Source organism: Grammomys surdaster, unplaced genomic scaffold (assembly GCF_004785775.1).
Source record: "Grammomys surdaster isolate TR1022 unplaced genomic scaffold, NIH_TR_1.0 63, whole genome shotgun sequence".
NCBI classification, from domain to species: domain Eukaryota; kingdom Metazoa; phylum Chordata; class Mammalia; order Rodentia; family Muridae; genus Grammomys; species Grammomys surdaster.
Window position 1 is genome coordinate 29381853 of NW_021604565.1, and position 9211 is coordinate 29391063.

Genomic DNA, 9211 nt, shown 5'->3' on the forward strand with positions numbered 1-9211 from the left:
ATGAACTGGGAAGTGTCTGCTTAATTCTAATCCTCTGTAAGATGCTTGCATAAGATTTGTACAATGCCTTACTTAAGCTTTTGCTGTCATTCTATGTGATAACCTCTAGAAAATGCCATTTTGTTTTAGACTTAAAGATATTTTTAGCTTGATCTGGGGAGATTTATAATCATGGCTTCAATATCTTTAACAAAATTAAATTATTTAATATAAATGTAATATTTGAAACATTAAAATTATTTCAACTAATTCTAATTTAAATGCACATTACTTTATCTTAGAAGCATAAAATATATTCTTTATATATTGGATATCTGGGGGAATAGCAATTGCTCGTCTATATCACAATTTCAGCTATTTGGAAGTTTATCTTTTTCTCTTAAATAATTTCTACAACAGGTTTAGAAATCTAACCAAACTTTTCAAAGAATTAAACTTACAAAGTTTATTGTCTTTACAAGACAGCTTACCATCCTGATATTATTTTTCTCTATTTCTGCATCTAGAATCAGTTTGTACTTCTAATTTCTTGAAACATATGGATTGATATATCACTTCCAGGTTTCCTTTTTTAAATATATTAAAAAATATATTCTAAGCACACTTCTCACCAGTTGGTGGAGAGCTTCAGAACTTTGGAGAGGTAATTAATTCATCATAGTATATCTTAGCTAGGATTCATGTCCTTATAAGAGAGGCCTCAGAAAAGACTCAGCCCCTCCAGGGTGGGAAGCAAAAAACGACTCCTGAAAGTTGTCCTCTGTCCCCCACCCTCCTGCTGATGCACATATGTCCATCCAATAAATAAATAATGAATAAATGGAGATTTTAAAAGGAAAAGTGCCAGAGAGATCTGTGCGTTTTTTCCAAATAGGGAAAGACATAGCAAGAAGGTGTCGTCAGGGAACATGACTCTTTGTCAGACTCTAAGTCTCCTGCTTAATTTGAACTTTGCAACTTCCAAAACTGCGAGAAAGAAATTTATGTTGTTATTAACTACCTTAATGGCAGAATTTCGTCCTAGCAGCCTGCATGGAAGATAACAAGCAGTTTCAGTAACAAGCAGTAAGAACGGAAGTAGAGCAGCACATGATTGATGCTATTCTGGAGCAAACTTTGCAGTGGTAGGGTGGTCAAGTGGTAGGGTGGTCAAGTGGTAGGGTGGTCAAGTGGTAGGGTGGTCAAGTGGCAGGGTGGTCAAGTGGCAGGGTGGTCAAGTGGTAGGGTGGTCAAGTGGTAGGGTGGTCAAGTGGTAGGGTGGTCAAGTGGTAGGGTGGTCAAGTGGTAGGGTGGTCAAGTGGTAGGGTGGTCAAGGGTGGAAGGGTAGAAAGACAAGTGAGAGCAGGAAATATGTTGGCCCACATTTCCTCATGGTGTTGGGCCCTCACAAACTAGAAGCTTCTGAGGTGAAAGAACCTTCTGAAATGGTCACCTTTCAAAGCTGTGTTTTTATTGGAGACATTTCTCTACATCTTGAATATCATATTAACAACATATGACATAGACTATAATAAATCCCTAAGACACAGAGCAGTAGCACTTTGAGTTCTCCAATGACATGGCTTGAATATAATGCCATGTCCTCTACTGTCTCATGTTCTGAATGCTTGCTTATCATTTAGTGGCACTATTCTCAGAAGACTGGAAACTTGAGGAGGGGGAAGAAGTCGGGGACTGGACTATTTTGCCTGTCTCTTTCTGCTTCCTTGTCTGTCACATTTGACTACCAGCATGATGTTTTACCCAAGTAATGGGGCCAGACTACATGGACCTAAACCTTTGAAACTGTGAGCTAAAATAATTTTTCCTCCTTTAAATTGTTAATGTCAAGTAGTTCCTCATGATGCAAAGTTCAGCTGGTGACCCTTAGCCCAAGGATAAGGTTGATCTAGCTGAGATCCTTGAAAACAGCACTTAGCCTTATAGCAATGGTAGCCATGAATTTGTAGATTAACACATTGGTTTATGTCATAGATTAAAATCATTCAAATTCCTGTGTGACCCTTCTGTATTGTTTGTTGTTGTTGTTGTTGTTGTTGTTGCTGCTGCTGTCTATCTGGTTTAATGGGGTAGATGGTGTCCAGATGTTTCTTTTGGATCGTTTATTATCAACTTTGTAAAATAGCTCAGAAGTAAAAGCCAGTTTTCATTTCACTTGCAAATGATAAAGTGTTGTCGCTGTTTTAAGAGAGGTAATTGAATTTGACTTCCAGCACATCAGATCCCAGGCTGATGATTTTTCTTCATTGAGAGAGAAAAAAATTGACAGTGAGTAGAATTTCAGGTTTTCTGTTCATGAATAAATCATTCTATATTTATCTGAAGTAGAATATGTTTTTCATACAAAGTTAAAAATGGCTAGATCCACTCTTTTTAAGTGGGTACCATAAGAATATACCACAGTTTGATATATCAAGAGGAATTGAACCTCTTGACTACTCAAGAATTAATTGACATGTACACATGACCTATATTCAAAGGGGCTCATGTCCATTTCCCTTCTGGCCCAATGGGAAACCAGACATATTATTTTCCTTATGCTGTTGGCTCTCTAGACTTACACTACATGTGAAAAGTGAAAACCTTTCATCTAAATGAATCCTAGGGTGCCTAGCCCAATTGTCAGCAGAGCAGCTTCATCCAGCAATGATGAAAACAAATGTAAAGATACACAGCCAAATATTAGATGGAGCTAGAGGAACCCAGCAGAAAAGGAAGAGGAAGGACTGTATGATCTAGAGGTGTCTGTGACACCATTAGACTACTACCCACAAAACCAACTAAGTGGGCATCATAGGAGCTCACAGAGACTGAAGCAAAATCGTGGGCCCTGTATGGATCTGGACTAGGTCCTTTGTATATGTTATGGTTATATAACTTGATCTTCTTGTGTGACTCCTAATCATCAGAATGGGGGGTGTCTCTGAATTTTTTACCTTCTCTTTGGACCCTTTTCCTACTACTGGTTTAACGTGAAAGTTTGTACATAGTCCTGTTGTAACTTGTCATGCTGTGTTCAGTTGATATCCCTGGGAAGCCTGTTCTTTTCTGAAGGGAAATGAAGGAGTGGATCTGGGAGACAGAGGGGAGGTAGGGTGGGAAGACTTGGAACAGTAGAGGGAGGGGAAACAGCAATCCAGACATAATGTATGAGAGAAGAATAAATAAAAACTTACAAAACTAGGAATCAGATTTTGTGACTAAGAGTCTTGTTCAATCAATGACGCCCCCATAACTGGGCCAATAAAAAAGGAGATACTTAAGATTGTGGTTTTAAATTTGTGAGTACTGGACAAATAGCTGTGGTATATAGAGAATATGAAGAAATGTCAGGTTTATTTATAGAAGAAAGAAATAGGGCTTTGTTTTGATTTGTTGTAAGCAGGACTGTGACAAGGAGAAAGGACTCAGGCCCGGGGTTTTATCTTTGAGAATTAACATCCTATAAGTTTTATTCTATCCTATCGTTATAGATTATTCCAGAAAAGGAGAAGATTGAGATGTATAACTCTGAAAAACATAAGAACCTAAGAGCAATGAGAAAACTATTGAGATAAAAAAAAGTTATAATGAGGAAAGCCAGGCAATCGACTACTCTTAACACCAAGAGACATAGATATGACAGACTTACAGTGACTGAACGTCCTAGGGAAGAGATTTGTAGACTTTAATCCATAAATCTCATCATGTGGAAGACACGTGGTGGTGACTTTGTTCTGAGTAGTCTCTATGGAGCAGTATGGAGGGTAAGCCTGTTGAAGCACTGAGAAGAACATGTGCCAGGTGGGTAGGAAGGTGTGCTGTATATATAAACCTCAAAGGCAGGGCTCTTTGACCACTTATCTTTCTCCTCAAGAATAGGATATGAAGTTCGTTTCTGTTCATGCTACTCTACCAGGCACTCAAGATCCAGGATATTTTTGGTAGCATTGCGCTCATGTGGAATGTGTGGCTGTACCTACCTAATTCTTAGAAGTATCTAAAGCAGTACAAGATAAAAGAGTAAATAATAAACCATTAGAAGAAATCTCTGACAATAAGGACTAGAATAGAATACCAGTGTTTTTGCTAAATAATGATGCACAAGAGAATTGCTGACCCAACTGTGGAGAAACCTATCTAGGCAAACTGTTAATCAGTATTTCTACCCCAGATTATCAAAATAAAGGGTGGTTTCTCTGCCTATCTCCAGCTATGCCAATCCCAAAGTGTAGGGACAGGAACAAGTCACTCCATTGATAACTAGGGACTTAGCTGAAACCTCTGTACTTAAAGTCAAAGGTCATGTGTTAAATACAAATCCCTCCCACCTTGTGTTCCAAATCCCAAAGCAGACTGAGTACCACCTAAAATCCTGTACTTCCTTCTCCTTCTCTTAGACACAAAGCTCTTATTTCGGAAATAAATAACATCTCTGTTGTGTCTTACTCTTTACTATTGTTACTAAGAAAAACAAGTAATGAATGAAGAATCCTTGAAAATGTAAACTCAACTACAAACAGAACAGTGAAAACGAGAGTAGGATATGAAGAAACCATCTTTAAGTAGCTAAGTGATCACATGGTAGTCCTGGGAAAGAAGCTGCAGAAAGACTCCAGATTATAGCAAGCTCTATTGTGGTGCAAATATTCTTGAGCGAGTGGTTTAAGCAAAACACTAGAAGGCCAAATGGCCTTTCACAAAATAATGGAGAGGAGGAAACAAGACAGAACAGTTGAAGCTCAAAAACCTTGAGTGAGATGATCTAGTTTACAGGATGGAAACTTATGGAAGAATGAGAAAGAGAGTGTGATGGAACAGGAAAGGAGCCAACGATGGCATTGTTAATGTTTAGAGAATCACATCAGTGAGATACTATGGACAGAAGATGGATGAGCAGGAAAGAAGATAAATGAGAGGAGGCATGGCCAGGATAAAGGGAAATTGGAGATCATACAAAGGAAATACATCTAATTTGAAGTTTCGCGAGTATTGGCTTCACTTGTATTTAGTCTAATCCAGCAGCCAATACATTACTTATGAAGTGATAACTTATGAGTTAACATCTTGCATTTGTACAATCATCATTCATAGTCAAAATGTTTTAAGTATCCAACAGGTTTAATGTGTCTGGTATGTGCCTAATTGATTCAAATGATATATTTGTGCCCCTCCCTCTGAGATAGTTCATTTTTCTTTGTAAGATTAGAATATTTTGAAGGAAAGAAAAGAAATACTGTGCATCAAAAAGTCTGAGTCAAATGGAAGGCACCCAGAATCATATCAGAGTCAAAAGAGCAAGAAGAGGCCTATAAGATGCCTCTATGTGGTTGAAGTGGCAGAAAGCAGATTTCATAGCTCAGGCAAGTAACTCAAGTCTTTTAGTTTGGGTATTATCTATTATCATATCTAAGGTTCAAACCACTATGACTTCTGTGCAATACCCTATAATGTTAGGCAAGGCCTAACATGTTTGAACTTGGCCAGTGGTAGGAAAAGAAATAGAACATAAAGACACAGATTTCACAAGCATAGAAGATTGGCAATAAATAGTGAAAACTCAGACCATCAGTGACATAGTGTCAAATTCTGCCTTTACTGTGTATCAGAAGATGACATTGTGAAAGTGTGTCTGGGCCTGTGTTCTTAGAAATAAAACTTGGGAGCATACCAAGTGTTACTGTGATGCTCTGTAATGATGTAATAGGTACTAAGATGCCTGCTCATCTAGAAGGGTTGTGAATGGTACAGAAAATAAGGTGGACTATATGTGTTTGTGTAAAAGCCAGATTTAACTTTTGTCTTTCCTTTTTCATTTTTAAAAAGGTTGGTTTGTTGCTCCCAGAATGTGGAGAAAGGGAATATCTGTGAGGACCACAGACAATACAAACGTAAGTAAATATGATAGTAATTTAGCAATTGTTAGCAACAAATCATTTTTACAGCAGGAAGGAAGGAAGGAAGGAAGGAAGGAAGGAAGGAAGGAAGGAAGGAAGGAAGGAAGGAAGGGAGCATCTAGAGTTGCTCAATAAGAGGAATATTGTTATTTAGATGTAAAAGTGGTCAATCGTTTCAAATACTCTGGCTTCCTCAAAGAAACTGAGCTTCCCTTGCTCCAGAAGCCTTGTGAATTATAAGATATTCGCGTCTCCTTCCAAAATGGTTCTGAGGTAGCACCCAACTTTTTTTTTTTTTAACTTCATTGGGTCTAGGATCTAAGGATGGAGCTCTTGGTGTTTTTAGTACAAACATATTGAGTGATAAACTACAGAAACTCCATTGCCACCACTGTGTCCAGTTCTACTCCAATTTGTAAGTGATAAATAAAATCAGCATTTTCCTAGCTTGCTCATGGGCTATGCTTAAGAGATTATGAAATACTTCTCTCTGCAAAATTCAACTTAGTGAGAGAAAATGAATGTCAAAAATAGTCAAGTGCATACTGGAATATAACATTTGGGACATGGTAATATGTGACCTACCAGTATTTTGGTCAAAGTGGGACTATATTTATTCATTGACCTCTGAATGTTGAAATCAGGGCATGATCTCTGTCCACAGTGAACTCCATGCAGCAGGTAGACATAGACATTTTTATTTGGAAAGAAATAATGACTTTATGGTGATCAATTGAGAAAAATCCTTATAGTCCAGAAGGTCACAAGCTAGTAAGAGGGACACATGTGTAGGAGGAGAGGTTGTGTGCTGTATTGGTTTAGGCACTAGCATACAGGCACAAAGTAGAGAACACGAGGCCATAGAAACATTCTGTGGGGAAGTCATATTGTCTATCCATGGGAAGAATGCAAGAGATTCTTTGGGTAGGTTTGGAAATTATATAGCAAAATTTGAGAAAACATTGGTTATCAAGATGGAATCTGATCTTTTCTTTTTTTCTATTTTGACAAATAGTTTTTTATCCCTACTGGTAGGAAAGGCAATGTGTTTTGTTTTGTGTTGGTTTTTTTTTATGATTTTATCTAATTCTTCTGGTAAAGTTTTTTTTCTTGGTAAAAATTAGCTAGCCCAAGTGAAATCCTGAAAGAATGTCACAAAAGCATCCAAAAAATCCTCTGAGCTGAAAATATGTCACAGAGAATTTTACTGAAAATGGTAGTTTCCATGGTGAAATCAGGCTGCCACCAGTAAAGATTTGGACCAGGATCTCCAACCTTGACCTCATGTACTGTCACCCCACAAAATGGGCCACTGCCTAGGAAAGGAGGTGGCCCCATGTCACACTCCAGCAGTGTTCTTGTGTGAGCCGTAACTCATGGGTGCACAAGAAGAAGGGAGGAGAGGAGAGGCCTGCTCTTTCAGTAAAATACTCATTTGATCTTTGCAACCACAGCAGAGGAGAAGGCAGGTTTCCTGGAAGCAGCTCAGAGGAGGGGAAGGAAAATTAGAAGGCGTCATCTGAAAAACTGGGGCTAGGCTTGAATTCCTAATTGCCAGATGTCTTTTCCAAGAAGTATGCCTGCCTGTGGTGTACCAGCCTTTAGACTGGTGGCTCCTGGATCATGTCTCCTTTGTCAACCAGGCTGATGGCAGCAGAACCATCAGCTTCTCTTCAGGAATGTTGTGCCCATCCTTTTTGGCTTGTCATTGAGTTGCTCTGGCCCTGCTTAAAAGAGAAATAATTGGTATTCTTTACTTATGTGCTGAATAGGAAGATTTCTTGACTCCACCCTGCTCAAGTGATGAAGCGGTCCATTCTTCTGTTCTTTTCCTTTTCTCTGCTTGCCACCTACAAGTCATCCTAGGCTTTTCATCTGGGCCCAAATGGAGACATCATGTATTTTTTTGACAATCAGATATATCTACACAATCAACTGTTTGCTATTTGTGTTCAACTAACAGTCCTTTCATTGGAAAGTATTAAAGTGATTTAAAAGTCACAAGTTTTTGTTTCCTTCTTTCAGGTACCATCACTCTTTTGTTTGGTATGGCTTCACTGATAGACAGGACAAGGTTCCTATACTTAATGGAGTACACAGTTAAATATGTATGGTAGGCAAGAACATTGAGTATCACTACAAAGTAATGAAGCAGGAGATAGTATATAACACTAAGAGTGAGTCTGTGGGATTTTTGGACTTGTTGGAAGCATGTAATGAAGCCCTGGGTGAGGATTTTGTGGGAATTCCCAAAGAAGGCACGTAAAGGTGACAAGATAGAGTTTCAATTTAACAAAGTCTCTCTTGTAGGTAAAATTATGGTACAAGTCCCCCATGTTCTTACCAGGAGTCCAAATGAGTGGTTAAACAGTCAAGATCAGAGCAGTTGTAGTATGGAGAGGGAAGAGGAGAAGGCAGATTTTGTAAGTACTAACTTAGGAAATAAACATTCCATTTGCAGGAAATAGCTTCTGTCAATACATAAGGGGATGATGAGGGAGAAGAAGAAATCTAGAAAACCTCTAAGAGTTATAATGAAAGAAATGGAGATTTGATAATGTCCATTTTAATCACAGTGAGTATAGACAAATTGCAACCAACTTCAAAGTTTTATTTATTTGTTATTGCTTATTTATTCTTTGTATATTAGTATTTAATAGCTCCCATTAGACAGAAATGTGTAGTTTTTTTTAGCAAACTGTAAATGAATGTTGATGATCTTGCAATCTTAATTGATGGTGATAAATAGGCAGAAGAATAGGTGTTTGATCACGGCTCGGAAGTAGGATCCAGCAGGATGTGGAACTGCTGGGACAAAATGTCATAAATGACCTTCTGGTCACTGGGTTTATAATTAACTCTGCCCTCCCTCCACTCTTAAATTTTCCTACAACTCTGCCTGTTTAGTACCTTCTCATCACCTTTTAATCTACTACTTTTAACTTCCTGTTCCAGAATTACCATGTTTCCTAGATATAGCACATGAGGCCTCTTCTTTGTGTTCCTGTAATCAAATGCAAAGCAATACGCATTTCCCATCCAGAGTGGAATCTCTCCTGCTGCAATAGAAGACATTCTTAAGAATGATTACTGAACTACATAAAAATTCCCAAATCCTTGTAATTTCCTAGGCAGATTAGTTAATGTTGATGGCTTATGGAAGCAAGACACTTGCGAAATAATAAAAAGCTTTTAATGATGTCAAAATATCTCAAACAAACAAAAAACAGGCTCTGTGTGTCTTGGCTCCATTCTTACTCTCAGTTCAATGTCACAAGTACTACTCAGTCTCTCTCTCTCTCTCTCTCTCTCTCTCTCTCTCTCTCTCTCTCTCT